The sequence below is a fragment of the Schistocerca gregaria genome, chromosome 2, assembly GCF_023897955.1.
Source record: "Schistocerca gregaria isolate iqSchGreg1 chromosome 2, iqSchGreg1.2, whole genome shotgun sequence".
Classification (NCBI taxonomy): Eukaryota; Metazoa; Arthropoda; class Insecta; order Orthoptera; family Acrididae; genus Schistocerca; species Schistocerca gregaria.
Genome location: NC_064921.1, coordinates 686,338,010 through 686,359,954, shown reverse-complemented (window position 1 = coordinate 686,359,954; position 21,945 = coordinate 686,338,010). Strand labels below are relative to the sequence as shown.

The 21,945-nt window shown below is 42.4% G+C and overlaps 1 protein-coding gene across 3 annotated transcripts in view; it reads left to right on the top strand.

Annotated features, from left to right (window-relative positions):
• LOC126334765 (uncharacterized) overlaps nt 1-21,945 on the top strand; it is a 1,160,035-nt gene that overhangs the window by 712,891 nt on the left and 425,199 nt on the right. For all 3 annotated transcript variants that reach the window (XM_049997344.1, XM_049997343.1, XM_049997345.1), the window contains one exon: nt 8,208-8,270. The gene's annotated coding sequence lies outside the window, so the exon portion shown is untranslated. The remainder of the gene's footprint in view (nt 1-8,207; nt 8,271-21,945) is intronic.

Sequence of the window (21,945 nt, the reverse complement as noted above, 5' to 3'; positions counted from 1 at the left end):
TTTTTATCTTATGGCAGGATCTAATATCTTTCGGGTGGTGAGCAGTTGATAAAATTACAACTGGATTATTATCTTGCCATTTTACTGCAGCAACACAGCCACTTTCACAGAAGACGCTCTGTCCAAGTTGTGATTGGTCCTTCCTCATCATAATGTCAGGCAGGCCCTTCCTATTTTGCCTGACTGTGCTTGCTGCATGAAGGTCAGATTCATATAACATTAGTCTGTATCAGGTGAAAGATTATCGAAGGCAGAGAGACAATGAGAATCCATGTACATCTCACGTAATCTCATTAGAGCTCCCTCTCGAAGAGAAAATCTGAATTCTTCTTGTTCTTTACATTTTCCCCTATAAATTTCAAAATGAGAAACAAAACCTGTCTTGGAGTCGGCTAAAGACCAAACTTTATGGCAACGCTTTTTTGGTTTCATCGGCGTATGCTGTTTGACGAACCGGTCTTTGGAAGGTACCATGCTCTCGTCAACAGCAGTGACACTTGGTGAATGAAATGTAAGTTTTACAGGGGTAAGTGCTAACGACAGCGGTACCACAAAAGAACATAACTTCTCATTGTCTAGCTGTCTAGTTTCAACGGCGCAATTCCGGAAGTAAAAGAGCCAACAGCAAGTGCTTATGCCTGGTCGCATGAGACAGTTTGACAGACTTGATCGTATCTTTGATGAAACTGCTACTATAAGTCCTGATCTGACACCTGAAGACAACAAAATTATATCCTTTACATTTTTACTAAGTCTGGTATTGAAAATTGTTTCAAATTAAAAGTGAGCTTACCAATTACGGGTTTTAACTTGTGAAGTGTCTCTAGGTACACCTTTTTTTATTGTCGTTGCAATGTAAATTTTCCACAAGTTTTTTGAATCTTGTCGCAGACCGTTGTGACCGAGCGGTTCTAGGCGCTTTAGTCCGGAACCGTTCTGCTGCTGCGGTCGCAGGTTCGAATCCTCCCTCGGGCATGGATGTGTGTCATGGTTGGGTTTAAGTAGTTCTAAGTCTAGGGGACTGATGAACTCCGCTGTTAAGCCCAATAGTGCTTAAAGCCATTTGTGCCATTTTTTGAATCTTGTCTTTGTCATGAGCTCAGAGCCAGCGCTAATACCTACAAGAGAATCACATGATCAGTTAGTTTTCCATCACAGGTAAAACGTATATGGACAACAATGAATGCCTTCATTTCCTCTGCAGTAGTCTGAGTTCAGTTACAACTCATCACTATTACTGTCAGTCCTCCAGTGCGATATTCTCTTTCTTGTGAGGGATAACTATTTGCTTTTCCACAAAGCGTTTCAATAACAGACTAAGTAAAACTGTAAATGAAGTAATTTTGTTGTCTTTAGGTGTCAGATCAGGACATACAGTAACAATTTCATAAAAGATACTATCAAGTCTGTCAAAATAAGTTGTTTCATGCGATCCGTCAATTGCTACTGGCTCTGTTTCTTCCGTACAAACCACACAACTAGAAAATGATAAACCATTTTCTTTTGTCGTACCGCTGTCGTTGGCACTTACTCCTGTAAAACTCGCATTTCAGTCATCAAGCGATATAAGTTCTTCTGTTGCCTCTTCATCACATTCGTCTTCATCACTTAGCAGCGAAAATGGATAGCCAAAAATTTCCTGTTCTCTCAGTCTCAAAATTTCCAAAGCCAGGAAATGATAAGATTTTCAGAGAAGTTACATCATTTATTCTCTTCATGTGTCCTGGCGCCTATCAAATTCGGTCCCCTTCTTAGATTTAGACGAAACAGCCGAATGCGTCGCGGCTTCCAGTATGTAACAGTAGCTAACCAACACACACCTAGGCTATGAGACTTTTGTGTTTCATATCAAATAAAGGAAAATGAAATAAGATTACGGCACCGAATAAAATATATAAATGTAAAAATTTTGGCACAAATATGAAAAAAGGCACAGACAGAAATTATCCACATACACACAGCATAAGGCAAAACTATTAAACGAAATTAAAAGTGTTTTATAAGTAAATACGCGCACAAATCTGTATATTTCTAGCAAACAATGTGAAAAGACAATAAATGCTTTTACTGAGCTTATCTATTGCAGGCAGGAAAAAAATTACGAGAAATCGTCAAAACACAAGGCACACAAAGTACGACTGCAACAATTAAGTGATATCTCGCGATTTAGGTGCAAAACAATGAGCCTGTTGGCACCAAACAGTTGACATATTCAACGCTAGAACGCAGCACCACACAGATGTGGGACTTTCACGTCCCTGTGAACTCAGCTAAATAAATTTCTATGTGGGACATATGTGTCTCGCTGATCACGAATGAGCTATACATTTAAATCATTTCATTAGTGTATATAGTTACTTTCTTCGTGGAAATATACTAATGAAATATTTAAAAATGAAATTCACTTTAGGTACACACTAAAATACATGTATCTTTGTGTACAGGGCTAAATTTCAGTTCGTAACTTCACTGCCAACAAATAATTCTCATCATACTTCCGGTTAATTTAATGTATATGTAACTGTCCCATACTTCATGACAGCAGCTTGATAACGAAACGCGTCCTGCTAACAAATGTTAGGTTAAAGTGACTGAAGCGATACAAAGTATTTGATAAGCACTCAAAAAACTCGTGCACTCCCGCAATGAAATGGTCAGAGTCAGAATTGTGCTGAAACCCGTTTTTTTCCTCGCTATTCATGATATGACCAGGACGTTACTGAAAAAACCACGCAATGCTGAATTTTCGCGCTACAAGACGCGGCTAATTAATTACTTAGGTAGTTAGTTATTTACGTATTCCATAGAACATTAGAACGATTCCTTTATGGAAACGATGTGAAACGAATTAGATTACAGTATATGTATGAGTGATCAGTGTTAACATCACTGAACCCATTATTATTTTTAGTTCTACTCATGCAATTACACTTTTTATTTTTTTAATTAATTTTTTTTACTGTCTAGCAGTTTTTAAGCAGAATAGAAAGAGTTATCAGGGGAAAATGATTTTAAACTAGATTCAAAACTTTCTTCGCTACCTGTCAGAAATTTTTATTGCTGCATACTGACCTATTCTCAAAGACGAATATCATTAGCGAACCGACGTATTGCGACAGCGCAGTTAAAATGCTTACCTCCTTGAAAGGGTACCTACATCCATGGGTGAACACCACCTATTAATCTCACTGCTCTCTTTTGTGCAGTCAATACTTTCTTTCTAAGTGCTGCGTTACGTCATTTCTCACTGCTTCCATTGATGTGCAAGGTGGCGGCCGATTGAAAACTCTCGAAAGATTGTTAAATATTGCTACCGAGGTCCAACTTATATTGCCAGACTTTTTGTGGAAGACTTCAAGGAACGTGCCTTGGCGCCGGTGGCTTTGAAACCTACGTGTTTCTTCCAACACGTAGACGGAACATTTGTTCTTTGGCCTCATGGCAGTGAGTCTATAAACGACTTTTTAGAACACTTTAATTCAATCTACCCGAATATTTGTTTCACGATGGAGGTGGAAAAGTCTGACTGTCTTCCCTTCGTTGATGTGTTGGTCAGGAGGCAGGCTGAAGTAACTTTGGGACATGCCGTTATAGGAAGCCGTGCTCACTGAAATGTATCTACAGGCTAATAGTTGTCACCATCTGGCTCAGTGTGAAGTGGTGCTTCGTACGTTTCGTACCTTAGTTCACAGTGCCCATTTCATTTCTGACCCTGAGAGTGTGTCAGCTGAATTATCCCATCTTGAGACCACCAGGCCACCATTCATCAGAATGGTTATAGTGAAAGGCAGAGCAGACGCGCGCCTGCCGGGAGTGACCGAGCGGTTCTAGGCGCTACAGTCTGGAACCGCGCGACCGCTACGGTCGCAGGTTCGAATCCTGCCTCAGGCACGGATGTGTGTGATGTCCTTAGGTTAGTTAAATTTAAGTAGTTCTAAGTTACAGGGGGCTGATGACCTCCCATAGTGCTCAGAGCCATTTGAACCAAGAGCAGACGCGCGTGCGCTGTCGATCGCGGATGGGTCTTGGTTTGTGTAAGACGGGTGTGTACCGTAGTCCTTGCAGTTGTGACATTTCGTATGTTTGTTAGTCTATCAGAACTGTGCAGGACTGGTGCACTGAGCATACGTGTCACACACGAATACAACAGCAAAGCAAATCCATCATTTCAGCACACTTTCTTGGCACCCGTCTTCCTATGACATACAACAACACGGAGATTCTGACATGCACTCCCAGCTCTTGGGATAGTATTATTAAGGCAGCAGTTGAAACTAAATTAGCAAGTAATCTTATAAACAGAGATGATGGTTTCTGTTCTGCATGGGATCCTGCTCTCTTCTTTGTCAGACAACAGACCGACATAGTTAGTGTTACCTCACCCGTCGATATTGAATTCACTATCGATCATTTTTGACACCGATTATCTTTGGTCTGTGTGATGACTTTAGTGTTCACTGTGTGTGTATGTGTTTCCTTCCGGAATTTCTCTGCAAACGAAGTCTTATTCTCTTGCGCAACGCTCAGTTGGTGCAGTTACGCCCTGAATATGGCAGGGTGCGCTCCTTGTGAAATATCAGTATTTATCGACGACGTCATCCTGTTGTCTTCCTTTATGTCGTTGGAACTTACATCTTATAAGAAGCATTCTTTCGAAACTGGTAACCTTCTTGTACAGCTTAAAGCGCAGCGTGCCAGCTTTAGGAGCAGCTGAGCCAAAGCCGTTTCTTTCCCGCGGGCGACTTATTGAGCTTCGATCTGGTACATAGTTCAGCACGAGTGAGGCTTTTAGGCGGTTTTCCATTCTCATATGAAAATACGACATGGCTCCCAAATCTCTGCCTCAAATACGAAACACGGAGGACTGCAATAAAATAACACACATAACAAAGTTTACATGTCTTTGTATGTCCATCTTTTCAGATGGCTGTGTACACAGTGCCTGAAGATTGCGTAGTAAGTCGCCGAAACTCGTAACCAAATAAAATAAGTTTGTAAACTAGACGATTGAAAGGTGACTGATTTGACATCCAGAAAGTTTACATGATTCGCAAAAAGATGGGGCACACCAATTTCCTGCTTTAAGTAATATGACTGTTTTGCGACATGACGAGGCATCCGGCCCCAAGTTAAACGAAAACAAAAGTGACAGTTCAGGAAAATAGCGCACCTCACGACAGGATAAAAACTAAGAAAGAGAGATTCTTTCCAAATTGGTAAGCAGAATACACAAATAAGTACAGGGTTTCTAACACGTAAAAAATGTATTTTTCCTTGCAATTGATCCAAAAATATGAAATGTTGATACAATTGTCGAAAAATATTTTTCGTGGATCTCGGACTTACAAAGAACGCATCTGATATACCATTGGCATATTTTCATCACGCCTATTCAACTAGAGTTTCGAGCTGAGGGAAGGAATACTGCTAGTGCGTGAGTGATTGTAACCTAATAACATAGGCACGGTGGTAGACTCGAAACTGTAATATCTTTTCCGCAATAATTTTCTGCAAATTCCTTCCATCTATGGAATAGCTGTTGGTCTAAGAGTAGAATTAAATTGGTCATGCGAGGCTGAATGTGAATTATCTGTACTTCTTTGTCAGTGTGAGTGCCAGAAGTATCTCGGATACAAAATTTCTATGATTTGACCAAGAACTTAAAAGGAGATGGTACTTGTTTCCATAACACGGATAGAGAGCATGGCACATGAAAAATCTAACCTTTCTGTATCTAATATTCTGTGTGCTTCGCTTAGCGTATCACAACATTATCTCTCCCAAACACTGACCTTCTTAGTCGTGCTCCATAATTTCCGATCGATTCTTGAATATGGACATGTTACACTGTAACAATTAATAGTCCAGGATGACCACGGGCGCTATTCTGTATGAATGTGAGCAGACATAGATTGCATTCTCACCTCTACATTTTATTCCACTAGGAATGAAATCAGTCCTTTTAGTGCGAATTTATTTTCCAAAATTGTTCTTCTGTGTACCGCACACACTGAATTCACTGAAATCAGCGAACTTACTCTTTGCATCTATAGCAGAAGTTCTGTTCACTTCATTTAATTACTTCTTTTCCTAAGTGTTTCCAAATATAAATGTTGCTATCTTTCTACAAGCAATTTTATGCAACTTCTTGACATGAATAATCCATCTTGAGAAGTTTTAAATCGGTGACAGTGTTTATACGTCAGCTGCGTAACACGAATAAACGACGTTTTGTCTGGCACAACACTAGAGCTCAAAAAGTTGCGCATTTAACATCACCGTTAACCATGCAGAAAATTGAAATTTAGTGCATAGCAAGTTGGTAGCAACAAGGTTATGTGCAGTGAATTTGCAAGGTGGTAACATGCAGCTGATAGAAAACTTATCAAAGACCTTTGAGTCCAGTAGTGTTTCAAGAGCAAACGAACATACAAATCATAGCAGATGTATAAACCAGTAAAGATGCCTATTGTGACTATAGAACGGTATGTTGACTCACAGTAAACATAAAGTTACAAAACAATGTTCTTGTGCTGAGATGTAGACTTTCACGGCCGAAAATGTCATGTCCATTATAATTATCCGGGCTGTTATGCCGTGGTCGATTGATGAATTCTGTGTCAGTTCCCCACAGAATTGACACAGATTTCATCAACAGACCACGGCATTATAGCCCGGATAATTAAAATGGACATGATTGTTCTTGTGACGCTCAGCTAGCTCTTTAAACACAGGAAGTGTTGGTTGCTATCGACAACGGATTTCAAATTGATTCAGTATTTATAGATTTCCAGAGGGCTTGTGACGTTGTACTTCACAAGTTACTTGTAATCGATTTGAGTACTTATGAAACATCCTCTCAATTACGGATTCGTGATTGGCCGGCCGGTGTAGCCGAGCGGTTCTAGGCGCTACAGTCTGGAACCGCGGGACCACTACGGTCGCAGGTTCGAATCCTGCCTCTGGCATGGATGCGTGTGATGATTCAAATGGCTTAGAACTTAGAACTACTTAAACCTAACTAACCTAAGGACAACACACACATCCATGCCCGAGGCAGGATTCGAACCTGCGACCGTAGCGGTCGCGCCGTTCCAGACTGTAGCACCAGAACCACTCGGCCACCTGCGGCCGGCGATGCGTGTGATGTCCTTAGGTTAGTTAGGTTTAAATAGTTCTAAGTTCTGGGGGACTGATGACCTCGGAAGTATTTCCCATAGTGGTCAGAGCCATTTGAACCATTTTTTGTTTCGTGATTTTCTGTCAGAGAGGTTACACCTCGTAGTAAGTGACGGAAAGTCATCGAGTGGCGTGAAAATTGGCAATTGATCCTAAATAACGAAAAGTGTGTGGTTATCCACAAGAGTGCTAAAGGAATCCGTTAATCTTCGGTCACACGATAAATCAGTCAAATCTAAAGGCCATTAATTCAACTAAATACCTAGGCATTACAGCGACCGGATCTTCTCACGAAATTTCAATCACCAGCTTCCTGATAAGCGAGAATAATTTCTTGACGCCGACCTACATACGGAGGAACGATCGTCACAATAAAATAAGGGAAATCATAGTTTGCACGGAAGGATGTAGGGGTTCGTTGTGAAGATGATTCGATGAACCCACAACCACTTAATTGTGATTTGCATGGTGTAAAATTTTAGTCACGAAAGTCGGATGATAATTATTTTTTTCTTCAGTCTCAGCAACATGCACAGTGAAAATGTGCTTCCGTCTAACTACTTAATTGTCCCAATTTGTTGTTCGATTTTAAACAAGAAGCATCCATTAGTAGTAATTTATTTATCAATTTTAACTGATGTACGCTTATAGCCGTAAAGTTATTTGTGCCTTCGCTTTCGTGTAGGAGTTCATATTCACATTACCACTTGTGTTTAGTTGCTGCGGTATTACATTTGTGTTGTAGCAAGAATGTTAATGTCCTGGAACATGAGAGTACGCAGAAACTATTTAACTCTGAAAATGACGAGTTATTAGCCTATGTAGTGTATTTGCTTCCTGTGTCCAATGAGCCTCTCATTTCTGACCTTGGAAGGTAACAGATACTAGAGACATTCGATTATCTCCTTGAGGAATATCTATAAAAGTTGCAACGAGGTTAGAATTTTCGGCTATTTTGTATGTTTTTGTTCTGAAGTTATTCAAAGATAGTAGAGACGAATTAAGCGTTTCTTCAATTTATGTTTCAGGTTTGAAGTGCGACTGCAAGGTTGATGACTGAGTCAGATGGAACACTGGCCTATATAATCAAGGTAAGAGACTCTTGCTTTATAATATACAGCCGGATAATCACGCCTTTATTTCATATTTATCTCTCCTCCTGTATAAGTTTCGTTGCAAATGTGGCGTCTGACTTAATTAAAATGGTTTCACCCATCACAAAGTTTCTGTGAGTTTTCGATTACTGTCCCTCTGTTAGTACACAGGAAATTAATTTCAGAATTGAATGTTATTGTTGTTACTAAATGTGTACCGTTAACTTCTCCTTTTGCCAACATCTCCCTATATATTAATCTTTTTTACTTTGTATATCGTCGTTCTAAAAGCGCACAGCTAAGGAATTTATTCAGGAACCATACAAGCGTAATTTCAGCTCCTTGTTTTCTGACTCATTTAGTAAACAGTCTCCCTCATTCGCTCTCGATTGCTGTACTCGTATATGACTCCAGTGAAATATCAGTTACATCGCGTCTACAAGTAATCACGACGACTTTTTTAAAGGAAAATATTTGCCTTCAACGAGATCTGTTAACAAAATTAAGGTTTTCGTCATACATGCTAAAACAGTTTCTGAATTCACAAATACTGTATTTCAATTAAGATACAAATTCGTACGTCAATTATTTTTGTATTTCGTCTGTACCGATTTGCATCTTGCTTCATCCTTACGTAGTGTTTGCATACTTTTCATGTGTACTACACAAAATAAAATTGCTTCTGCCGTCTAGGGATCTTTTTCTGAAATTTGTGCCTGTTATGTTGTTACTTTTCATGTTCTTATGTTCCAAACGCTTTGAGTATACTCACCACCTGGACCTGAGAGATTTTCGGAGAAAAAGGAAGATTACGCTTTGACGTACCATCGGCAAAGAGGTCATTACAGACGGAGCACGGAATGTTTCAAGGATGGGGAAGGGAATCTGCCTTGGCCTTTGAAAAGAAATCATCCTGGAATCTGCCTGGAGCGATTTAGGGAAATGAGGGAAAACCTAAAACTGCATGGCTGGATGGGGATTTGGACAGTCATCCTCCCGAATGCGAGTCTGCTAACTACAGAGCCACATCTACCAGTAAACTTTCGGACAAACATCCGATTCCCTCATGTCGCTAATATGAGCTTAGACTCTCATTTCGCATGGACTTTTAAATCGGAACAAGAAAAAAAGATATTAAAGTTGTCTCATGAATGGTTGAACAGTGACAGCTTTCCTTAATTGCGAGTAATTTAAGGAGGATATGCACGTGTAGCGGAGTTTTTTGATATTGCTTTTGTGGTACGCCAGTGTACAAACGAAACTCGATTAAATATCGAGGTTTATATATATAGAGTACCCCGGGAGGAATAGTCATTACACAGGGATACGACAAGAGCGATCATTCGAAACAAAAAGTCTGGTACACATGCGCTCTGAAATTCATACCCTAAGACCTGTGAGCACTTTTTAATTTTCGGTGCAATGAAACAAATCTGTTATACTGCAAGCTCTTTGCTTCCCATATTTGAAGATGTGATAGTACGGAACAAAAACAAAAATACCGAAAACATTAGGTTTAAATTTACAAGAATCGATTTTCATCACCATATGTTCAGTATGGTGCTGTGTAACGTTATCTTTAACGTGGTACTGTTAAATTAGTGCTAACGGATACACTAATAATGTAATTTGTAAAGCTGTAACTGTTTTGTCTTCCACCCTATTTTTTAGACTGTTTGTGATTTCATGCAATAATGAACAATTCAGTCGAATTAAGTCGGGTGATGCTGAGGGAATTAGATTAGGAAATGAAACACTTAAAGTAGTAAAGGAGTTTTGCTGCTTGGGGAGCAAAATAACTCACGAGGGTCGAAGTAGAGAGGATATAAAATGTAGACTGGCAATGGCAAGGAAAGCGTTCCTGAAGAAGAGAAATTTGTTAACATCGAGTATGGATTTGTTGTTGTTGTTGTTGTGGTCTTCAGTCCTGAGACTGGTTTGATGCAGCTCTCCATGCTACTCTATCCAGTGCAAGCTTCTTCATCTCACAGTACCTACTGCAACCTAAATCCTTTTGAATCTGCTTAGTGTATTCATCTCTTGGTCTCCCTCTACGATTTTTACCCTCCACGCTGCCCTCCAAAACTAAATTGGTGTTCCCTTGATGCCTCAGAACATGTCCTACCAACCGATCCCTTCTTCTGGTCAAGTTGTGCCACAAACTTCTCTTCTCCCCTGTCCTATTCAATACTTCCTCATTATTTATGTGATCTACCCATCTACTCTTCAGCATTCTTCTGTAGCACCACATTTCGAAAGCTTCTATTCTCTTCTTGTCCAAACTATTTATCGTCCATGTTTCACTTCCATACATGGCAACACTCCATACAAGTACTTTCAGAAATGACTTCCTCACACTTAAATCAATACTCGATATTAACAAATTTCTCTTCTTCAGAAACGCTTTCCTTGCCATTGCCAGTCTACCTTTTATATCCTCTCTACTTCGACCATCGTCAGTTATTTTACTTCCTAAATAGCAAAACTCCTTTACTACTTTAAGTGTCTCATTTCCTAATCTAATTCCATCAGCATCACCCAATTTAATTCGACTACATTCCATTATCCTCGTTTTGCTTTTGTTGATGTTCATCTTATATCCTCCTTTCAAGACACTGTCTATTCCATTCAACTGATCTTCCAAGTCCTTTGCTGTCTCTGACAGAATTACAATGTCATCAGCGAACCTCAAATTTTTTATTTCTTCTCCATGGATTTTAATTCCTACCCCGAATTTTTCTTTTGTTTCCTTTACTGCTTGCTCAGTATACAGATTGAATAACATCGGGGAGAGACTACAACCCTGTCTTACTCCCTTCCCAACCACTGCCTCCCTTTCATGCCCCTCGACTCTTATAACTGCCATCTGGTTTCTGTACAAATTGTAAATAGCCTTTCGCTCCCTGTATTTTACCCCTGCCACCTTTAGAATTTGAAAGAGAGTATTCCAGTCAACATTGTCAAAAGCTTTCTCTAAGTCTACAAATGCTAGAAACGTAGGTTTGCCTTTCCTTAATGTTTCTTCTAAGATAAGTATTGCCTCACGTGTTCCAGTATTTCTACGGAATCCAAACTGACGTTCCCCGAGTTCGGCTTCTACTAGTTTTTCCATTCGTCTGTAAAGGATTTAAGTGTCAGGAAGTCGTTTCTGAAGGTATTTGTATGGAGTGTAGCCATGTATGGAAGTGAAACATGGACGATAAATAGTTACGACAAGAAGAGAATAGAAGCTTTCGAAATGTGGTGCTACAGAAGAATGCTGAAGATTAGATGGGTAGATTACATAACGAATGAGGAAGTATTGAATAGAATTGGTGAGAAGAGAAGTTTGTGTCAAAACTTGACTAGAAGAAGGGATCGGTTGGGTGGACATGTTCTGAAGTATCAGGGGATCACCAGTTTAGTATTGGAGGGCAGCGTGGAGGGTAAAAATCGTAGAAGGAGACCAAGAGATGAAAACACTAAGCAGATTCAGAAGGATGTAGGCTGCAGTAGGTACTGGGAGATGAAGAAGCTTGCACAGGATAGAGTAGCATGGAGAGCTGCATCAAACCAGTCTCAGGACTGTAGACCACAACAACAACAACAATAACAACAACAATATGTGATTTCGTGCAATAATGAACAATACATTTTAGATTTTAGCGTTGAATCTCTTTATGAAAGGTAGTAAGGCTTGGCATCGTCCAATGCTACAAAAATACAGAGTTGTATATGGGAGGGCGCGCTATGTCGTCGCCTCCTGGCTTTATATGTTCCATTTAGAATTTTTTTGGAAATATGTGGTAAGGTCTTAGGGGACCAAACTGCTAAGAACATCGGTGCCTAAGCTTACGCGCTACTTAATCTGCCCTGCTACCCCACACGGCATTCCACTTAGACACTACGTTATTTTGTAGATATAGTTGTTATTGTTTCCTGTGATATAAAACTGATATTTTCATTTGGATGCCACGTTATTTTTTAAAACAAAAGTTTCAAAGGTTTCTATAATGTAAATTTGACATTCCTTTACTTTTAAAATCTTAACAAGAAAAGACAATGATTGCGGCAGCACCATAGAAAACTAATAGGCTACCACATGCGCATGTGCATATGTATGAGGGTGACACCATAAAAAGATGTCCTGTTGACTACTATAGGTAACATTTATCAGTTTGGTTGTGTCAGACACCAGTAATGGACACTCTCTTTACCCATCTCCACCTTCCCACTTTTACTATCCATCTCATCCTGTCCTAGTTTCTCTGTCCATCTCCTGTCTCCCTCTCCCTGTCCATATCTTCCTGCCTCCTCTCCGCATCCATCTCCTCCTGCCCTCTCTTCCTACACCCCCTCCATCTCACTTCACCCTATTCATCTTCTCATTCTCCCTTCTCCCCATAGATTTCTTCTGCCTTTTCTCCTTATCCATCTTCTCCTCCACCTCTTTCTGTTCCCTTCCTACCCCATCTCTTTGTGCATCCTTCTCTTTGTCCATCCACTCCTGTCCCTCCCTGTTTTCTCTCTCCATCCCATTCTGTCCCTCTCGGTCTGTACTCTCCTCTACCTATCTCAAACTTCCCCTACCCATGGAACTCCTTACATAGAGCTCCTGCAAAACAGATCGATAAAGCAGGGCGATGCTACTGCTGTAACAGACCTGTCATGCCAGGCAGCTACAAATCAGGGGCTTCAAAAGATTTTTATGCGCCAGAAATCTAGGCTTCCGTACATAGCAGGTTAATACGGCAGGCCTGTACTGCTGCCACACAACAACCTCTCATGAAGGGCACCCTATACATCTGGGGATGGAAAATCGTTTCTTACCCCTTACATAGTAGGCTGCCTTCCAAAGCAAGTTGATAATGTACACTCCGTCTTCAGGCCACGAGTGGCCCACCGGGACCATCCGACCGCTGTGTCATTATTGGTGGAGGATGCAGATAGGAGGGGCATGGGGTCAGCTTTCCCGGTTGTAAGATGGTATTGATAATGTACACACACACAAAAAAAGTTTTATATCACCTCGGTTCCCAGAACTCCTGAAGATAGACATTGACTGTAGATATGTCCATCCTAATGTCGGTTCTTCGTAACTTGATTGATTTTTCTTTTTTAAGCTCAGTTTTTAGTTTACATCATTCTTGGATTACGTTTTCTAAGCGACAGGTGGAGAGTGTCCATCCCATACCTCATTTCTGTTTTACTTTCAAAATGTTCTGAAATTTCACCACTGAACTTTACATTATATTTTGGACTATTTTAGTGTGCAAAAGTTAAGGACGAAAGTAAATTTCGCATGGTGTGTCACTGCCAAGTAAGATAGGTCGATGAAACATGGGCAGTACATAGAAGCAACTGTTACAGTATAGTGCAGAATGTAACTGAAAACAAACAGAAAGAAATAATAGCCTGATTCCAGTTAAACAATTACAGGAAAGTCACTGCAGTTCGTAATGGTCCCCTGGACATCAGAAACGGCATGGCATGGTTCATAATAAGGCTTTTTATCACGACGGACGGCACTGCATCTGGTGCAGCGTGATACTATGTTGCACGTATCCTTATATGGCAAGAGGTGAGAACACGAATGCAAATAATATTATTGTCGAACATGGTCGTTTTGGTGATGCAGGTGTTGTGGTGTGGCTAAGCACAATGTTACATGGACGTCGTGGCTTCAAAATCATTGAGCAATTGTGACACTGTACTTCCTCCCCATGTTTGTCTTTTCAGTGGTGTTTTCCTCCCTGACTTCATTCTTATGGAAGATAGTGCACGATCGCATCGTAATACTCAGGTGGAGCAGCTCTTGGAAGGAGAGGATATGCTGCTAGTGGACTGGTCTGCCCGCTTCTCAGTCTTAAATCCCTTTGAGGCACGTACACATGCGTCGACGATCATCCGGCAGGTGTCAACCTCTCTGGTGGTGGTTCCTACTGCAAGAACTGCTTACTAACCTTGTAACGAGCATGAGACCACATATAATAGAACTATGTTACTTGGCAGTTTCACTCCAAGAGAAAGTTATTTTCGTATTTACGTTGTGCATAGCAGTATAGTAATCCTCGTACACTACCTTTTGGTGTCTGGCTCTGAGCACTATGGGACAACTTCTGAGGTCATCAGTCCGCTAGAACTTAGAACTACGTAAACCTAACTAACCTAAGGACATCACACACACCCATGTCCGAGGCAGGATTCGAACCTGCGACCGTAGCGGTCGCGCGGTTCCATAATGTAGCGCCTAGAACCGTTCGGCCACCCCGGCCGGCTTCGGTGTCTGATTTCCTAACGTAATTCCATCATCATCTGATTTAATTTGACTGCTTTTCTTGACGTCCGTCTTAGAGCCTCTTTCCAAGACGCTTTCCATTCCGTCGATCTTCGAAGACCTTTGACGTCTCGGGCAGAACGACAATGTCTTCGGCAGGCCTCATGTTTGTTAGTTCTTCCCGGTGCAGCACAATTCCCCTTCCGCATCAGGAATATCCACGGTGTAAGGTGGGGCCTTGTGTATTATGAAGATGTAGGAAGTTGCGTTGATGTTGACGGAGTAGTGGGAGGTTGCTCAGACTTTGGCTGCCCCCGCCCTCCGTCCCGACTCTAAGAGCCTAAGGGAGCGCGCCGTAATGCACCCGATAATTCGCGCCGATAGCAAAGTTGGCGCGTTCGATCCGGCCGGTACGGGCGTCGATGTTTGAACTCTGACGGCTGCGGGAAACTGATTACACGGATTCGGCACGTGCGGAGCGGAGCAGACTGCGGGCACTTCGACAAGGCGGGGCAGGCAGCGGAGGGCCGGCCGCAAGTTATAATTAATGTTTAACTTGCATTAGCATAGTTATTTCCCGGCGATAAGGCGCTACGGTAACGGCCGCGACCGCTATGGGGCCGTTGTTTGCACGGCCCGCGGGACACGTCCGCACGGACGGCGGGTTACGGGCAGACCGGGGCGGATGTGAATGCTGCTTCCTGTGCAGGCCGGTGCGGCGCGGGCAAACAGCGTCTCGGCGTAGCAGCCGACACCAGCCCCAGCACTTCCACGTCCAAGGATTGGCCAAAAATATCGAAAAACCGCGAGAAATACATGCATGAACATAACTGCAGAAGCTAGTCAAGCCTGCAGGTTGCGAACGAACGGCGCAAATGTCACTCGTGTTCATAACAGTGTTCTGTGTAGTTGTGCGTGAAACACCTTAAACTTCAGAAGTCTGTCAGTCGTATCGGTATCAAACGCTGTGTATCGACTGAACGTCAACCAAAACCCCCAATATACGTACACTAAAGCGCCAAAAGAGTTGGTATAGGCATGCGTTTTCAAAATGGCTCTGAGCACTATGGTTCAAATGGCTCTTAGCACTATGTGACTTAACTTCTGAGGTCATCAGTCGCCTAGAACTTAGAACTAATTAAACCTAACTAACCTGAGGACATCACACACATCCATGCCCGAGGCAGGATTCGAACCTGCGACCGTAGCGGTCGCTCGGTTCCAGATTGTAGCGCCTAGAACCGCACGGCCACTCCGGCCGGCCATGCGTTTTCAAATACAGAGACATATAAACAGGCAGAATACGGCTCTGCGGTCAGCAATGCCTATATAAGGCAACACGTGTCTGACGCAATTCTTAGATCTTTTACTGCTGTTACACTGGTAGGTCATCAAGATTTAAGAGCGTTTGAACGTCGTGTTATAGTCGGCGCTCGAGCGATGGGAAACAGCATCTCCGAGGTAGAAATGAAATGGGAATTTTCCCGTACGACCACTTCACGAGTGTACCGTGACTGTCAGGAAACCGGTAAAATATCGAATGTCCGACGTCACTGCTGTCGGGAAAAAGATTCTGCAGCAACAGGACCAACAACGACTTAAGAGAATCGCTCAACGTGACAGAAGTGCAACCCTTTCGCAAATCGCTGCAGATTTCAATGCTGGCTCATGAGCAAGTGGCAGCGTACTAAACATTCAACGAAACATCAACGCTATCGGCTTTCGTATCCCTTGATGACTGCACGACACAAAGCCATACGCCTCGTCTGGCCCCATCAGCACCTGATCTGCACTGTCAGGAGAGATTTCCGCCCCCTCGTATTCTTTCAAATTTACGGGAAACATTGCAGGATTCATGGTGTCAATTCCCTCCAGCATTACGACGGAGCTGATCCTCCTTGGTACACAAAACGGGTCAGAACACTGTTGCAGAAACAACAAAACAAACATGCCAAATTTAAACAGACGCAAAATCCCCAAGATTGACGATCTTTTACAGAAGCGTAGACTTCAATGGGAGATGTTTATAACAGTTTCAACAAAGAAACTTTGTCTCGAAACCTGGCAGAAAATCCAAAGAGATTCTGGTCGTGTGTGAAGTATGTTAGCCGCAAGAAACAATCAGTGACTTCTCTGCGCGATAGCAATGGAGCTACTATCGGAGACAGTGCTGCCAAAGCAGGGTTACTAAACACAGATTTCCGAAATAGAAGACGAAGTAAATATTCCAAAATGTGAATCAAGAAGAGTTGCCAACATGGGTAACGTAGAAGTAAACTATCCTCGGAGTAGTGAAGCATCTTAAATCAATAAAAGCAAGTCTTCTGGTCCAGACTATACCAATTACGTTCCTTCAGAGTATGCTGATGCATTAGCTACATACTTAACAATCATATACAACCGTTCACTCGACGAAAGATTCATACCCAAAGACTGGAAAGTTGCTCAGTTCACATCAATATTCAAGAAAGGTAGTAGTTGTCATGGTCTTAATTACAGGCCCATATCAGTAGCGTGGATATGCAGGAGGATTCTGGAACATATATTGTGTTGGAACATTACCTCAGATATGAATCTATTCGATGACACGTCGTGCTGCGGCACTTCTGCGCGCTCACGGGGGCCCTAAACGATTTTAGGCTGGTGTACTAGTTTCTTTGGCTTTTCAGTGTCGTATTTTCTATGTGCTGTCGTCCAGGCGAACCTACGTAAGCGGCAAATAATTAGCAACAGCTCATCTACGGAGCACAGTGAGCGTCTTTCTACCTGATCTAAGACATTAAAACCATAGTCTTAACGTTTCCCTTTTATCTATTACACACAAAAAAAATTGCGTCACCTCGGTTCCCAGAGTTCCGGAATCTGTACAGAAAATTGGAATAGAGATCAACATAAACTTTATTTCCGCCCTTTTTATTTCTCACGAAAACCAAACATTGCATGTTGTAACACCATACAGCGAGACCTTCAGAGATGGTGGTCCAGATTGCCGTACACACCGGTACGTCTAACACCCAGTAGCACGTCCTCTTGCACTGATGCATTCCTGTATTCGTCGCGCAATACTATCCACAAATTCGTCAATGCACTGATGATCCAGATTGTCCCACGTTGTTCGGTCAATATGGACACTTCAAGCTGGCACACCACCGTTAAATGCAATACTGAGGTTATAAAGAAAACAGTTTTTGTCCGTCAGTTGTTCTCTGTGATGCCAACCTAAAGTCATGGAAGTACAAAATTCCTACTACAAAGAGTCTTTATTTCTACATCAATTTGTGTCTTTCATTATTGAATGTCTCTGGTTGTACACTTCATGCCAATGTGATCTTTATTGCTCGCTGTGTCCATGGTTTTCCAATTTTAACGGCCAGCTGTGTAAGTTGCTCAACATGCGACGGGCGTTTAACATATAGTGCAACTCATTTTTTCCTGAAAGCAGGTTCGTTTTATTCACTATTCCAGCACACTATTATTCCCCACTCTTTTGGCTAAAAAATCGTATTTTTCAGCATAACGTCCGTTCCACGCGACAGCCTTATGCCACGTTGCTAGGAGGGCGTGTATGGCCTCATGGTACCACTATATTGTTCGACGTCGGAACCGGCGCCCTACTGCATCAATAACCTCCACGTCTTTCACGTAGTGCTAGCCGCGGAGTGAATCCTTCATTGTGCCAACCAGATGGAAGTCGGAAAGTGTGAGATCTTGGCTATGAGGAAGAATACACACTGAAGTTTTGTGGGCTCCTCTCCGGTGCGCAGACTTGTGTGAGGCCTTGCGCTGACGTCGAGAAGGAGAAGTTCGTTTGCTTTTTTGGGGCGAGGAGCACGCTGTAGTTCCATGACTGCGGTAATCACAGCTGTGTGCGGCTACCTGGCACACGGGATATCGGAAAGGCTTCCGTAACCTTGTTGCGATGGTGACAGAAGCCTAGCCCAACGGCTCACTGTGCTTTTGTTCACTGCTCCGTAACCCTAAACATTCTGCAAGCGCCTATGAATATCTGTGATGCTCTGTTTTTCTGACAAGATAAACTGAATAATTGCTCTCTGCTTGAAACGCACGCCATTTTGATGGTTACGTAAAGCGCGGCTACGTATCAGAGCTTCATGAAACCATAGGGGCTGAGACATTAATATTCCACATGTCCCACAACAACTTCCTCATTTTTCAACCGAAATTGGCCGAAAGCAATGTTACTTTACTTATCGAACGCCCCTCTACTTTCTATCAAGCCACATTCATGCTGGACCCAAAGAGGAAGAAAAAACAATAGCTACTAAACTTTTAGTAACTAAGACCCTTCACACTACAGCGGTTTTCTATCTAACCTCTCAACAACATTCTCTCGCTGCAGACGGAGTGCCTTTAAAATCTAGATCAGATTTAACTTACGAACCCTGAGAGCGTTCCTCACTCCTGACGGCATGTTTTATTTCCATCAACACCATTGGAAGAAACTGTTGACTGGGACTAAACAAGGCAGCGATTACTCCAGCACTGAAAAAGACCTGCCTGTTGTTTGGATGTGTTTACTCTCGCTGTACGAGGAGTCTCAGGAGGTCGATGAGAGGGTTGCTGCCAAAAGCCTCGGTACCACACTGTTTCTCCGCTGTACGGTCTGGCCACGAAGCGGCGTCCGGTGCCGACTCGGGCGGTGGGAGACGCGCAGCCAGTGACCAGAGCAGGCTAGGCTGCATGCGAAACGCCCACTAACAAGCGGCCCGTCGTTAAGCTCGTCCCAGGCCTGCTCCTCTGCTGCGTTCGTTACGGGGGAGGCGCCGCGTGGGGACCAATCAGCAGGCCAGATACGGTGGCGACCGTGCCAGCCACATCAGGTGGCTACTTCTGCTGCACTCACAGCCTGCATGCCGACTTAAAGTCGGACCACAGGGTCGCCATCATCATCATGCACCTACCAGCTTACTAACTCACCTGTTGATATGTCTTTCGTTCAGAGAATGAAAACAATTTCTCTAATTCTCGTCGGATTTCTGTGCAAGCTTACAACGTGCTGCCCAGTATAGAATTCTTGTGGGCTCTTTAAACAGTACACGAATGGTCTCTTGGCCACGGAGGATGAGGGAGAACTCCAGCATGACCCCCAAATTACTACGAAATGTAAAAATGAAAGTTGTTATGGGAACATTTTTTTTCCAATACTGCTCCATAACCCTTAACATCATTAATAAGCCACTACTGACATTAGAGTACCAAATCAATCCAAATTACTGGCAAAACATGAAATTTCAGATGTATCTGAAACAAACGTCAATGATTGAAAGTTTAGATGTATCTGAAACAAACGTCAATGATTGCAAAACTTAAATTGGTGCATACGCTCATATCTTTATACCATACGTTTTATAACCACAATAAATACACATAAGGGAACTTTGGTCATCAGTAATATATTCTCCTTCACTATTTAGAACAATCTGCCAACGCTGGAGTACCATTTCGATTCCACAACTGTAGAATCCACGTGGTTTTGAGACGGAGCACTCGTCGAGCCATATTCAGAGCACATTTTCATATGGAAAGGAAGTTCCTGGAATGTTGTTGAAGAGAGCAGAAAAGATGAAAATCTGAGGGCGCAAGATTAGGTGAATAAGGTGGGTGCGGAATGACTTCCCAGCCAAACTCCTGTACAGTTTTTAGTCTGTGTAGTAGAAAGCGGGCATTACCATAGAGTAGCGTCGCTTCACGAAGCCTTCGTGGTCGTTTTTCTTTGATTGCGTCAGCAAGGCGTCTCAGCAGGGATGGTTACACCTCGGGGAAGCAATTAGTGCTACACCACACCGTCGCTGTTCCGCCAGAGGCATAACATTATCTTCTGTGGATGCCTGACGTTGTTGGTTTGTTTGGATTCCACAACTCTCTTTGTAAGTAGGCTGTTCAGGTTCTTATATTGGTAACGCCAACGCCACGTAGCGGTCTGTATGAAAATCACTGGCTGTGCTGGGTGCAGTCTGTGGCTGGGTGGCATTGTTGTAATTTGATATTGTAGTGTTGGGCAGTTGGCTGTTAACAACGCGTAGCGTTGCGCAGTTGGAGGTGAGCCGCCAGCATTGGTGGATGTGGGGAGAGAGATGGCGGAGTTTTGAGAGCGGATGATCTGGACGTGTGTCCATCAGAGACAATAAATTTGTAATACTGGATTTCATGAACTGCTATATATATTATCACTTTTGAACACCATTAAGGTAAATACATTGTTTGTTATCTATCAAAATCTTTCATTTGCTAGCTATGCCTATCAGTAGTTAGTGCCTTCAGTAGTTTGAGTCTTTTATTTAGCTGGCAGTAATGGCGCTCGCTGTATTGCAGTAGTTCGAGTAACGAAGATTTTTGTGAGGTAAGAATTCATGAAAGGTATAGGTTATTGTTAGTCAGGGCTTTTCTTTTGTAGGGTTTTTTGAAAGTCAGATTGCGTTGCGCTAAAGATATTGTGTCGGTTTAGTGATGATCAGAATAAGTAAAGTGAGAAATGTGAGAGTACGTTCAGTTTTTGCTCAGCTGTTTGAAAAGCAAATAACGTAAGGTGTTCATCAGCACAGTCATTCATTAATTTTTCTACGGCGACCTTTCACCTTCTTTTCGTTATGTTAGCATAAATACATTATTTCTCGTCACCAATAACGATACAGGATAGAAATGGTCGGTGATGATCACAGGTCAGCTGATGACGAGCAAGCAGACATGCACATATGGCTATACACTGATTTTTCTAGTTTTGGGTTAGATCATGCAGTACCCATACACCCAAATTTTGAGCCTTCCCAACTGCATGAAAATGTCGTACGATGGTGGAATGATCACAGCTCATCACATCTGCTAGTTTTAGAGTACACTGGCGCCGACCATTGTGGATTAATACGTTCAAACGATCTTCAACGAACACTGAAGCTCTTCTTGAACGTGGAAAGTCGCTAATGTCAAAACGATTTCCTTTAAAACGAGGAAACCCTTTTCTTGCCTTGCCTTGTCCAGTGGAATTATCATCATACATAGTATAAATGTTCTGGGAGCCTCCGCTGCTGTGGCCGCTCTACTGGGCTCAAACCGAAGAATATGTCGAAATGTTCCGATTTCCCAATTGGCACTTCATTTTCAAGCGTCTACAGTTCCACACATTACCTGCAAACGACAAACTGGCCGTATGTAAACTCAAACAGAAGTAGTGAACTACAAATGAGAAATGAGGATCGATAAATAAACCCATAGGAACCAACATGCAAAGCAAAAGCGCTCACCAATTGACGCTACAGCCTAAAATTAGGCACAGCTTCGTTTCAGTTCTATACAGTGAATTATATGTGTAACGTTTTTCTGTGAGCTGGGTCTACTGGCTGACTGTGGGAGAGTGAGGATTGGAGGGGTATAACTGCAAGCGAATAGTAAAGTGTTTTC